Source organism: Hippopotamus amphibius, chromosome 1 (genome assembly GCF_030028045.1).
Source record: "Hippopotamus amphibius kiboko isolate mHipAmp2 chromosome 1, mHipAmp2.hap2, whole genome shotgun sequence".
Taxonomy (NCBI): domain Eukaryota; kingdom Metazoa; phylum Chordata; class Mammalia; order Artiodactyla; family Hippopotamidae; genus Hippopotamus; species Hippopotamus amphibius.
This window is the reverse complement of record NC_080186.1, coordinates 221819235-221833255: the sequence shown is the minus strand read 5'-3', so window position 1 is coordinate 221833255 and position 14021 is coordinate 221819235.

Genomic DNA, 14021 nt, shown 5'->3' with positions numbered 1-14021 from the left:
GATATGCTTCATGTAATCACTTTGGGTCAGACTGGGCAAGGCAGTGTGTTTGAATGGTTGGGAATCAGCAAGAACCTCTAAGTATAAGGCATTCCAGCTCTTCAGAGACACCTTTCCATAGTAACCTAAAATTCAGATGGACAGCAACATGCCCTTCTAAATTCTGATCAGGAATTTTCTAAAAGAAGTCACACCAACTGAATACTTGTGCTGAAGGGCTGTTAGGTTTATAAATAGTATATGCGCAGGGTGTAGCACAGAACATAGCCCAGTTTCAAGTGCATGCTTGGTATCTAATACATGGTAGCAATAGTAACAACAAATAAATAATAATTATCATTATTATTTGAGTACATCTTTTTCTTCTTAGAACTTCAAAAGTCTGTCTATTGTAGACTTAGAATGTTCTACCTGAGGCTCTGGGGAAAGTCATTTTCCATCCTGATGCAGCTGTGGCTTTGTTTATTACACAGTGCCCTCTTTTCCAACATTTCATTTACTTCTCCCCTGTTGCAGCCAGAGGCCATTACTTGTCCTTATGCTTGCTTGACCTAATGAGGCAAATTGGTCCCTACCCTCTTTATAACATCCTTTACTTATTTGCAAACGCCACACTTGTGTATTGAATATAGGGCATTAGATATGCAATATCGCACAGAGATCTCAGCAATAATTAGGCAGTAGGAGGTGATTTTTTTCCAAGATACATCAGCCTCAACCCTAAAATCCCCTTTTCTTCAGTAGGTGCAGGTCAATAGATAAAGACCTTAATGTTCCTTTAATGTGGAGATGAGCAAACCTGGCTGCTTTCGGGTTTGGCAAACTCTATCTGGCTATTTTTCAAGCATTATATGGCTGGCAACTTCGCAGATGTGTTCTGCCAAATGCTTTCTCTCCTTCGCCTCTAAGTGTGTATGTATTTCAAGGGGAAGTTAAAGCTTGGATTTCTGATTTACTCATACCTAACTGATCAAAGTTGCCGCATTTGTCTTGGTCAACACTTACAGGTTCTAAATCTGTTTCTTTGACCTAGGAAACCTGAAAAGGTTGGCAGCAACCACCTCCCAGAGAAGAAACCAAACCAGTTGTCTGGGTCTGGGAAGCAGCTAGTTCACATCTGTTCTTCAGACAATATATACAATGATTTTTTCCCCCTTTGAATTCTAAGGCAAGGGTAAAGAAAAAATGTATGTGCTTCCAAATCCCTCTTAGCTGATATCAACCTGCAATGAAAGAAATCCCAGACCACCTCAATGGGAGAGGTTTGGGGCCAGCAATCTGGCTAGAAGGATGCAGATGTAGGAGTCTTATCCTGGAGCCCAATTTACATAGAACTTGACATAAGTCTGAGAAAACATCAACTGTCCCTATTTTTAAAAGGGCAGTGGTGATGGGGAGGGGAGGACGGGAGGGGTAGATACAGTTGTAATGGGAATTCTTGGTACTCCCTCCAAGCCACCCCTTACTATTGCTTCTGACCTGATGACACCACACTTGGGACTTCATATCTCGGGGCTGATGTTTCCAGAAGCAAAAGGAGCCACTAATATACTGGCTAGGCAAAGAGTGGCAATAAAAGGCAAATCTTTGCTAAAAGGATACCAACATCAAGCATGCCAAACTCACAGGCTAGTTAAATGTCTCAGTTACTTTGCTGTGATCCATTTTTTTTTTCCTGGCAACATTTTATAGTATTGGCTCTCCTCCCAAAGACGACAGAGCATCACGTCAGTGTTCGCAGAGGACTTCACTCTGCAAATATTCCAGGGACAGCAGTCTCCTAGAAAGGCAGGTTAAAACGTTCTGCAGATTTATTTTGGCTGCCTATTGTATGGTACAGGATAGAGTAACCTTACTGCAAAAAGATAGGAGGTAGCTTTGGACTATCATGAAAACCAATAATTGACCCCACTCCTAGGCATATACCCTGAGAAAACCATAATCCAAAAAGAAACATGTACCACAGTGTTCACTGCAGCACTATTTCCAATAGCCAGGACATGGAAGCAACCTAAATGCCCATCCACAGATGAATGGATAAAGAAGATGTGGCACATACATACAATGGAATATTACTCAGCCATAAAAAAGAATGAAATTATGTTATTTGTAGTGAGGTGGATAGACCTAGAGTCTGTCATACAGAGTGAAGTAAACCAGAAAGAGAAAAACAAATACCGTATGCTAACGCATATATATGGAATCTAAAAAAATGGTACTGATGAACTCAGTGATAGGGCAAGAATAAAGATGCAGCTGTAGAGAACATGAGGCTGGGCCAGGGTGGGGGGTGGTGGGGAGAGGAAGCTGGGACGAAATGAGAGAGTAGCATTGATATATACACACTACCAAGTGTAAAATAGATAGCTAGGGGGAAGCTGCTGCATAACACAGGGAGATCAACTCAATGATTGGTGATGACTTAGAGGGCTGGGATAGGGAGGGTGGGACAGAGGCTCAAGAGGGAGGGGATATGGGGATATATGTATAAATACAGCTGATTCACTTTGTTGTACAGCAGAAACTGGCACAACAGTGTAAAGCAATTATACTCCAATAAAGATCTGAAAACAAAAACAAAAACAAACAAAACAAAAAAACTCTCAGAAACCAATAACTGTGCAGACATTTGTCAGTTTACAAACCAGTGCAAATTAATGTTAAAAAGATGTACCTCCCTGTCTACTTTCAGAGGAGACCCATGGACAACAAAGTTTAAATTTACAAAAGGAAAATGTTTAAGACATTTGCTTATCAGCAACCACTGAATTTTATTACCTTAGTAGGTTATAACTTCCAAAGACAAATATCTTTTTTTAAAAAAAACCAGCTGTGGTGGGCAGACTCTAAGACGGCCCCCATGACTCCTGGTCCTGTATTCCTGGCATTCATGCCCTTATATACTCTGCTTCCCTGTGTGTGGGCATTAGATCTGCATCTAACCCAACAGAACATGGCATAGGTGATAGGCTGTCACTTCCATGATTATGTTGTGTTATTTAAGATTCTGTCTTGTTAGCAGAACAGCCCACATGGCAAGGGGCTGAGAGCAGCCTCTAGAATGGCTTCCAGCTGACAGATGGCAGGAAGCCAGGGCCCTCAGTCCTACAGGTGCAAGGAAATACATTCTCCCAACAACTTGAGTGACCTCAGAAGTAGGTTCTTCCCCAGTTAAGCCTCCAGATGAGAATGCAGCCCAGCAGACACTCTGATTACAGCCTTCTGAGACCCTGACAGAGGACCCAACTAAGCTGTGCCTGGCCTGCTGACTCACAAAATCTGTGAGGCAATAAATAATACACCAGTGTCTATCACAAGGTTCCTGCTACTTATAGGTTTCACACTGAAATAATGAAAAAGAACACTGAGCTGTGCAGTCAACTGATGTTATTAAATGACACCGTGAACCACAACTCTGCCACATTACCACCAAAGTAAAATGAGATAAGTGTTTGTCAGGGGTATTCCTTCTCCCTCCCCCATTTCAGCATAGTTACGAGAAAACCATAGTTAATGATGATCTGTCTCTCAGGTATTTGGACACTCGGTCAAGGGCCATGTTTTGTCGGAACAAACAGAACCGAATACACGAAAGCTTTCCCTACCCTTGAGGTCACCAGTGGAATTTCCTTAAGGCCCCCAACCAAAAATATAAAATAATTAAGGCAGCCCACATACACTTGCATTTGCATCATCAGATGACTGTGAATTTCAGTTAGGTTGCATGCACTGTTCAAAATTCCATTATGCCCACAATGAAATCCACGCTCCTCACTGTGACGTTCAAGGCTGCAGAATCCGGCACAGCCTTCATCTCTGATGTCTGTACTAGCCTCTTGGTTCAGTATTTGCTCCATAGTGATGCTTTCTCGTCATCAAGCCCACAAACCGAAGTAAGGTCAGCCTCTAGGGCTTCTGTCTAGAACATTCTCCAGAATTACCAGGGCTGACACCTCAGATTTTAGTCTCAATCATCCCCTCCATCAGCAAGGCCTTCCCCAATCTTCCTGAAGGCCCCTTTCCTGCCCAGTCACTCTTCCACACTGATTTCTTTTAAATATTTCCTTCAATATATTAATACTCTCTGAAATGACCTGTTTGTAGATCTACGTGATGATTCTGTGTCTCTCACTAGAATAAGATTGCCGCATAGTATGTGCTCAGTATCAACTGAATTCGTAAATTAAATACAACTTGATTATTTTAACAAGACTGTCAATTCCTGATTTATTTTTCTTCTTTGCCCCTTGCTCACCCTCTCACAAGTCTGAAATCCCACAGCTGTTTGGCGGCTAACTCATCCAGCATGTTTCACACACCTGTACACACAACACTAAACAAGGTATCTGAAAGGAAACAGAAGCTGAAGAAGACTTAGTCCTGTGCTTAAGGACTATACAAAGTAACTGAGCGGGAAGAGGTAGCCTACCTAAGTCAACTAAAATCTAACTGTGAGGCACTCACCGCAGTAACTGGGCCAAGCTAAATATGAAATTGCCTAGGGAGTACAAAGGAAGGGATGATTCGAAAACTTCTTATAGGAGCCGATTCTTGAGACAGGCATGTCTATGGGAAAGAAGGCAAGAGCATTCAGAGCAGGGGGAAATGAACAAGGGGAAGCCATTAAACCCCAGAGGTTTTTTTATGCATCCATGTTCCAGAGGAAATGTATCTCTAACCCAGAACCTGCCTGACCTTCAGAATTACTTTTTTACAAAAACCAAACACTGGCCTCTAGCTAAGCTGAAGATATCAATACTGGCCTCAGCTCTAATTAAGTCAATTTCTGGAAGCTGGGCTTAGATTTGGTACATTTCAAAAGGTCCCTGGTCAGTCAAGGTACACCGAGGGCTGAGATCCCTTGCTAGCCTGAAATGCCATCAGAGTTAAATAGATGAGAAATGCCCCAGGACAATAAAGGGATACAGTGAAAGACACTGGGGTAGAATAGCCTAGGTTCAAATCTAAGCAAATTACCTGCTGGGTGACCTTGGGCAAGTAACTTAACCTCTTTGAGCCTCTGTTTACACATCTGTAGGCTGCAAATAATAAATATAGTTAACTCATAAGGTCAATAGAGAATTAAGTGAGATAAGGCTTATGAAACACCTGATGAGAAGCATGGCACACAGTCAGATTTTAAACTTCTTTCGCTGTCGTTATTACATATGCCCCAAATTCTCAATTTTTCATAAATGCACTGGAAGGTCCAATGTGCATTTCTGAAGTCTTTGAATCTGTCAGCTTAACAAATTATTTTAAGTCTGACTACAGCCTTAAGGTAGCACATTGACAAATTCAAGCACATTTAAGCAGGACCACAAAGGAATAAGACGGAGGCTAAGTCAACCTGGGAGCAAATGAGCATTTTAATGGAAATTGAAATCATGAGTGATGGGCCAGCAGCCTTGCCTGATGAAGAAGCCAGGAGCTCACAATGTCAGAACAACCCCTTTTGTGTAAAAAAATAAATAAATAAAAATAAAGAAAGAAAGAAAAGAAATACATACACACACACACACACACACACACACACACACACGGCATTTAAATGAAACATAGCAAAGATTTTCCACATTACTTGGGTTAACAGTACCATCCTTCCCCCACCATTAGTGTGGACCCAGCCCTAGAATAAAAATTGGATCCTGAATCACTCTCTCTCTACCTCGCCCTAGGTCTGATTACTTGATGCTAAAGTTCCCGAACATGTGTCCCACCTAATATTTTTAGGACAAGTCATTTGAAAGTTTCCTAAACTTCTCAAAACTAGTGATATGCTAAGAATAAAACCACTTAGATCATTTATACTTAGAGAAGCAGTTTAAGTGTAGAGAAACCACTGTGTAACTTTGTTTTCAAATTTCTATCAATATATTATGTTTAAAAATGCATGCCTTCCTTGTGATGACATAGAACACAAATTTGGAAATCTTGGGCATACAGACCTGAAGTCGCAAAACAGAAAAGCTTGAGAAGCCACAGGTTTTAGAGACCAAGCAGCAAAAAGGCTGCCAGAACAGAAAACTGATAAGAAGTGAGAGCTCAAAGAGATACTTAGTCAACAATTTCAAATCCTCTGGAAAGTCAAGTAAAACAGGAGTGGAGAGGTTTCCTTTTCAATAAAGCAATGTTGCGATCTTTGGTGATTTTAATGGCAGTTATTGTAATTGCGAGTTCTAAAATATACATTTAGTTCTTCTTTTATAGTTAAAAAAAATGCATGCCTTTTTCCTAAATGCTTAGAAGTGTGGAAAAGCACCTTTCAAGTCCTTTGATGGTGGTCACTTCTAGATTAACATTAAGGGTGACTTTAAGTTTTCAAAGTAGTCTCTTTAGTGGCATCTGAAATCTGTATATATGCATTTCTTATTTTTGTACTACTTAAAGATAAATAAAATATGAGATGAAATAAAACATATCTTTTATAGAAAGACTCTGGCCCTTTTGGAAATAAGAAGTAGGCTTCGAAAAATGCCCAAACCTTCAACTTAGTCAAGAAAGGGCTGTCACTGAGTGTAAATTTTAAATATTTAGCAGGTTGGAAAAAGCCTTCTGCACTGGAAAGAGAAGATGAAAAAGACCCCTGGTTAGAAAAGGACAACCTTTCTGGCTCCCGCTGGGTGGCTTTGAGTGTCTCAGCTCAGCTTTCAAAGGCTAACCAACGAGGTGACAGGGAATACTCCATATGTTTGTGAAGCGCAGACCTCCAAGACCTGCCGAGAAACGGCCTCCACAGCAGAGACTCAAGTCTCTAATTTACACATTGAATCAGTGCTTTTCATGATTCCAAAAGACTACCGTTCAACTTTTTTTTCCTCTTCCCTCATTCAACTCGGAAACATTCCTCTCTGTGGATTTTCATGAACCCCTGCCCAACACCAGGTGCAAATTGAAAAAATCCCACTGGCCAATTTCAGCATAGGGAGGCCTACTGTTCTTTCAACAGAGCCCCTCTTTCAGGCCAGGAGTTCAGATCTTAGCCCCTGGGCACACAAGTCAGGGGTTTCACTTTCATGCACAAGCATCACTCATGAAAAAACTCCTTCTCTGTGGTGGCTGCCTCTCCAGACCCCCCAGCCTAGAGGCTCAGATACATCTGCCTGTGTGAACCTGGGTATTTGTCAGGGAGGAAAGCCAGAGGGATTCCTTGATGATCTTAACCTTTAAATGTACAACTGTCCCCAGCTCAGACATGTCATTTTCCACCCCCTGTGGTTTATATGCAGTTGACATTATCATTTGGCAAATACTTTACAATGAGTTACCTTCCTTGGTTTGCAGTTTAGATACTATTGGGTGGTCTTTCCCACTCGACACTCCACCGATGGATCACAATACTAGCTCTGCCACCAATGTCTCATGAAGGACCTGGGTGCCTTCAGAAACTAGCGGGTCCAAACAGGAATTCAGTTCTGGTTTCAAGTCAGCACTCCACAGTGCTTGCAGCCTGAACAATCATCCAATTAAATTCTAACTTACAGGCACGTATAGAGCATCTACGTTGGATTAATTATCTCCAGCAACCCAAATTATAAACACCTGTTATTTAATTGAATTGCTACCACCATGCTGGGTGGTGGGACTGGAAGATGGGGATTGGTCCTCTACATTGCCTCCAGCCTCTATATAAACAGGGATAGGGTCCACCCAGCTATTAGAATTTCATGATCTGAATTGAGTAGACATGTCACTGTGGACTCAGTAAATGGACATGGCATCCAAACTCCCCATTTGAGGTGCAAAAGTGGGAGGCTTGAAATAATGTTTTCTCTTGTTGTTAGCAGGCTGGGGTTACCCACCTTACAGCTCAAAGAAGCAGTTCAGATGGCATCTTGGACCAAAAGATACCAAGTTATCAGATTACAGATGTTACATAAAGTTCCTAATCTTACTCTGCAAACTAGGTGTACCCATCAGAGTTCTACAGGATACACATAGCCCACTCAGATTGGGTAATTAGTGAAATGCACTGAAAACTGTTCACAAGACCTGGGCACGGTCTCAGGGAACAGACAAGGGTGGGGCAGTATTCCATGGCCAGTAGCAAGGAAGAGCTCTTCCTACCACTAGGGAGCCAAATAAGCAGGAAGTGGGAGAGGATCCCAGAGGCAGGAGAGGGTAGCTATAGCGATAGGGTTGCCTGAAAGAAATTGTAGCTTTTGGGAGAAAGACCCAGACAAACCATGGCAACCAGGTGATTGGTGGGGGGAGCGGGGGAAGCCAGGGAATAAATACCTCAACTCCCTCCCTCACATCGTCCTTTCTGATCTCTTACCAGTGATTCCCACTAGCCAAATCCCACTGGGAGTTGGAGGACAAGGGAACCCAGAGTGCATATGGACCAGCCTCCCAGGGCACAGAGAAGAACAGAAAAAGGAGGATAGTGAGCCTAAGGGCACACAACCATATCTAGAATTCCAAATTTTTCTAAGGGCACTGAGGACACAACAAAGAGTACAATAAATACAGTCTTTCTTGGACGTTAAAAGCAAGTGTAACATTCGGGAGTTGATGCCTGAGCTGGTTCTAGTACAGGTAGAAGTGTCATCTAGATGGGAGGAGAAGGCTATGGGGAAAGGAGCTTCAGAAAACAGCTGTGTGGCCAGAGCCTGGGATGTACACAGCTGTGGCAAGGTAGGAGCCTGGAGAGGGAGGGGGCCAGGCTCCGGAGTTCTGTGCTAGGTTGAGGCATTGGGGTTTTTTATTGAATTTAAACAGGGAAGTGTAATCATCAGACCCCACTTTAGAAAGGCTGTCAGCTATACAGAAGTGGGATGAATGATGCTGTGGGGTTTCTAACTTTTTATTCTGGAAACAGTTTGGGCAAAGAGATTAGATAATCACAATAAGTGAAAGGATTCCTTCTGACTATGATAGCCCCAGAGATCTGGTCTTGGTAACAGCTGAGAAGGAGTCAGTACAATTATCCTCCTTCCTAACCCAAACAGTTATCATGCGTAATGATCTTTTCCAAAAGACAGTCTTCCTCCAGGTTCTAACATTCTTCCACAGAGTCTATAGATGTTCTTCGCATCTGGAATAACATCGAACATATCACACGAAAGAGCCAGGTCCATTTTGTCACAAGCTTGTGAAGAACTTTCCTTCGCACCAGAAGCCCCCTCTGGCTGACTTGTTGCTAAATTCCTGTACCATTTTAAATGGTTGCCACATTATCTCACATGATGTACACAGAGGAATTTTCTCTGTGTTGTTAATTTTGATTAATTAGATTGCAACCTCTTTGAATGCACCACGCCGAATCCTGCTGTGTGTTCCTCACCCCAGTGCTAAACATGTATTTATTTTTTCAAGAGCATATGGTCATTCTTTACCTAGGAAGCAATTTGTGCTTTGAAAGGAGGGGTTTCTTACGACTCACTGGAGTGTCTCTCTTTAAAACAATCCATGCCTTTAAACACCATCATGTAAACTTTCTGAGCCCCGGACAAGTATTTCTTTAATCAGAAAAAAAGTATCTTCAGCATCTATAGTATTCAATGACTGGCCCAGATAATCAAATATAGTAATTTGGAAAATAAAAGTAAGGAAATTCAGGCTAATGTGTTAGTGACTAAAAATGACCTACTGGTAACCCTTTCCAAGCAATATTTTAAAATTTGCAGGAGCTATATGTAATGAGGTAGATAGAACTACAGTCTGTCATACAGAGTAAAGTAAGTCAGAAAGAAAAAGACAAATATTGTATGCTAACTCACATATACGGAATCTAAAAATGGTACTGATGAACTCAGTGACAAGAACAAGGACGCAGATACAGAGAATGGACTGGAGAACTCCAGGTTTGGGAGGGGGCGGGGGGTGAAGGGGAAGCTGAGATGAAGCAAGAGAGTAGCACAGACATATATATAGTACCAACTGTAAAATAGATAGTCAGTGGGAAGTTGTTGTATAACAAAGGGAGTCCAACTTGAGGATGGAAGATGCCTTAGAGGACTGGGGCGGGGAGGGTGGGGGGGACTCGAGGAGGGGGGGAGTCAAGGAAGGGAGGGAATACGGGGATATGTGTATAAAAACAGTTGATTGAACTTGGTGTACCCCCCAAAAAAAATTAAAAAAAAATTTGCAGAGACCTTCAAAGCCTATTCAAAGATGGAATATTATATGGGAGTTTTGAACGCTATAGGGGGTGCTAGTGAGGAAGGTATTTTTGGTTAGGGAAGCCTTTTGGCATTTGTCAGGTCATACCAATCACAACACACAGGGCTGCTGAAAGTCTGGATTGGCTGAACTGTCACCTTCTCTGTGGAAGCTTTCCAGATGACTCCCTGCACAGTCTCAGAGTCACTCTAAACTCAGGAGTATTTCTACAGCTAATGCTTCTTAAAATGTGGTTTCCAGTCACACTCTTCAGAATAACCCGGGGAATCTTGCTAAGCCTGCATCCCATCAGTAGAGCATCACTTGTTCAAATCCTGATGTTCCGCGTACATCTATCGTTCCCATCAGACTGTGAACTTCTTAAAAATTGGAGCCATATACAAATATCTATATCCCCCAACTTGGCACAATACCAGGAAAATAGTAGATTTTTGTGAAACGTGATCATTTTTGCACAACTTTAAGAGGTCCCCATGGATCACCACAGTCAGATGCCGCTACCTTGAAATGAACCAATGTGTTCTAGGTATCTATTGCCACATAACAAAGTACCACAGAAACAGGCACAGTGATACCTCCAAAGTACTCTATTGGACAAGCAGTCACAGAGCATGTCCAGATTCAAGCTGAGAAGACATAAACCTCACCTCTCATAGAAAGAATGTCGAAGAATTTATAGACATCTTTAATCTACCACATAGCATATGTCAAAGACTGTTAAAAGAAGAATGGCTATAATTCTTTCATCTGGCTTTACAGGCCTTTCAAAGGGCCAAATTAGGAAAATGGACATTTCATTGGTGGTGAATGAAATAGTTGGTACTCCTTACCAGTCTTAGGACAGGATCAGAAAGTGAGCTGCAAAAGTGTTCAAAAGTCCTGGAAGTAGACCCAGGGTATTTAGCCCAGGAATCTTCCACTGTAAGGATTCCCTTAGCTTGTACCACTGGATGCAACTCTGGTTATAGGGATTTGCTTCTCTGGATGACTCTTGATTAGAGAATCTCCTCCCCCGGCCTTTTTTTTTTTTGCATATTGGCAGCTCTAATCCATTCATGTGCCTAAATAACACACATCTTGTGATCCATTTCCCACAACAGAGAAATAGGACCTTACCACCCAATTCTATGTCGGGACAAAATGCACGACCAAGCAAACAGACATGGATCAACCAAGTTGGACGGCTATCAGATAGTCAAAAGTGAAGAACTGTCAACAGAGAAACTAAGTTGTCCTTGTGAAGCTGGGTGAAAACGGCATTTCAGCTAAAAGCGCTTTTGTTGAGCTTGAAAATTCTTGACTAAAGGGTGGGAGTCATAAAGTGCTTTGTGAGTCATGGGAAGGTCAAAGGTCACCTTTCAACTTCTAAAACTAGCCCAGGCTACTTACCGTAGCTCTCTTTCTTTCCCTCTCCCCCCACCCTCTCCACCAGCTTCATCATCTCTATCCACTTCACAGTATATCTGTAATGAATTTGGATCCAGTTCAAGGAATACACAAGAAGCCTTCAGCTCCCCAGGCAGGCTGCTCTGTAGGAGGGAGAGAGAAAAGAAAACACCCCGGGGTGGCTCTGTATTTCTAAAAGATTAAAAATAATTAAACAATAAGATATTCAACTTGGATTATTTCAGGACAGTGATTAATGACGCTTCCCTCTCTAAGGATGCCCTCCCCTCAGCTAATTTCTCCCAGTCTCATTTCAAAGAAGATGTTGGTTAACACTTTGTTTCATTCCATGTACTCCTAAGTAAATCAGGGTGTATTATGACCCTGACACTCATACCAACCAGCTGCCTCTCTCTCCCCTCTAGGAATAATTGAGGGTGAAAGAAAGGAGACATTCTCAAAGGCATGAGTGCTTAACTAATCACCTATCTACCCAAGGCAATAAAGCATGGGGCACCCAATATGCTGCTGTTGGAACTCGAGGTCAGAGCCTGAGTGTCCCCCAGACAGTGTGCCCAGAACTGCGTCTACCACAAACTTGCAACTCAATGTTTGCTGCATGAACACACTGCAGAGACAATTCCTTTCCTTTTTTGACTTGGGAAAGTGTATTCTTTTCATGGGGACACAATCTGAGCAGAGGTGGTGTTGAGGCCACTCACAAAGGATTACTCAGATTTCATAACAGGCTTGCACATTCATTCAACAAGCATTTACTCAGCACCCACCACGTGTTAGACTCTTGATCCCATCTTGAAGTATATTAAAACAAGGCTTGCTCTAGCAGAGGTGGCAGCAAATGGTAAATAAATAATTACCCCACTGACAGTAGATAACAGTTTTGTTGCACTTAGTGTATAGAACATTAAAGCACTCAGAAAATATTAATTGAATGTTGAATAATATGAAAAACAACCACCACAGATTATTTTACGTGTAACATCTCCAAAGCTCACGTCCTTGAATCTTAATGCAGCAATCTCTTGGCAGCCCGGTCTAGGGACATTTAATTTAAACTGTAAGAATATAACAAAAGCATAGATTTTAGCCCTTGTGTCTCTCCTTACCTTCAATATGGTCAGGTAGAGAGCCTTTTACCCTGGGAAAGCCAGAGGCTTCTTTTGTAAGATGACAATTTACCGAAACCATATGGAGATAGCTGAGATCATTTACAAATGTGGCAAGTTCATTTTCATAAATTTGTGATAAATTTAATTTGAAATAAAACCTTGACCTTTGACTTACTGATGAGCTTAACAGCAAATTTAGCAACTCTTACTGCACATTTTCAACTGCCTCTCCAAAAGGCTTTATCAGCTTCCAAATTGGACTTCCTAGCATATAAGGACACTTAGGTTTTATTCAATAGCTCCATCAGTGGACCCACAGAAAATAAAGGTTCATTCTTTAATCAACACCACTTGGTTACATCTTCCTTTATTCACCCAAGTCAGAAGCTTTCCATTTGGATAACAGTGACTCCCCTTTCTAACTTGTAGGAATGGAGAAAACCCTTATAATGATGGGACCAAGAAGACTGAATGGCCACACTGTATGTAAGTTAAAAAAACAAAAAACAAAAAACTTCTGTCCCACTCAGCTGCTGTCAAAAAGCAGCTAAATGCAGCCTCTATGTAAGCTGGAGCTGGGCTCTTGAGCATCCTGTCCTGAAATGTAACTCTGTGACTCTCTAACGAAAGTCCCTGTCCCTGCATAAGCAAGATGCTGACCCTACCACCCAGAGAACACTCTAAGGAGCCACACAAAGATTTACCCCATCAGCTACAGCAAAGACTCGCACGGTACTGTCCTCTGAACAACCACAGAAGTACAGGGCTGAGTGTCTTTTCAGAGTATTATCACTACTTTCTTTCACTAATAATACAAATCAGATATTTTTAAAGGGATGAAGCTTCTATAAAAATTAATCTTGGTGTGTTTACCCAAATGCCTACTTTCTTGGTGGCCACCAGTGCCCACCCAATTTGGGGAATTCACTAAGTGGATCAATAAAGAAAAACTGGCAGCTCCTGCAACAACCCCAGATTGCAGTGGCTTAGCACAATAAACATTCATTTCCCACTCGTGTCCCAGTCATTGAGAGTTGGATGATTTTACTAGTCGTTTGCCTCCATGTGATAACTCAGGGATCTAGGATCCTTATAGCCTGTGCCATCATCATCTACAGGATATGGACTCCTTATCTACATGGAAAAAGAAGAGAGAGCAAAGAATATGGTCTAGAGAAGTTTCTTTCCAGGAAGGAGCATATGTCACTTTTTGTCCCACCCCAGGGGCAGTATGCAGCAGGTGTTTCCAACTTAACTTCAAGGGAGAGTAGGAAATTTAGAGTTCCAGTGTGCCTGGAAACTCTAAAGAGGAAAGAGAGTAGTGAGTATCTACCTAGTCTCCACTACAAAGTGTATGCTTTACAATAATAAAATATGGAA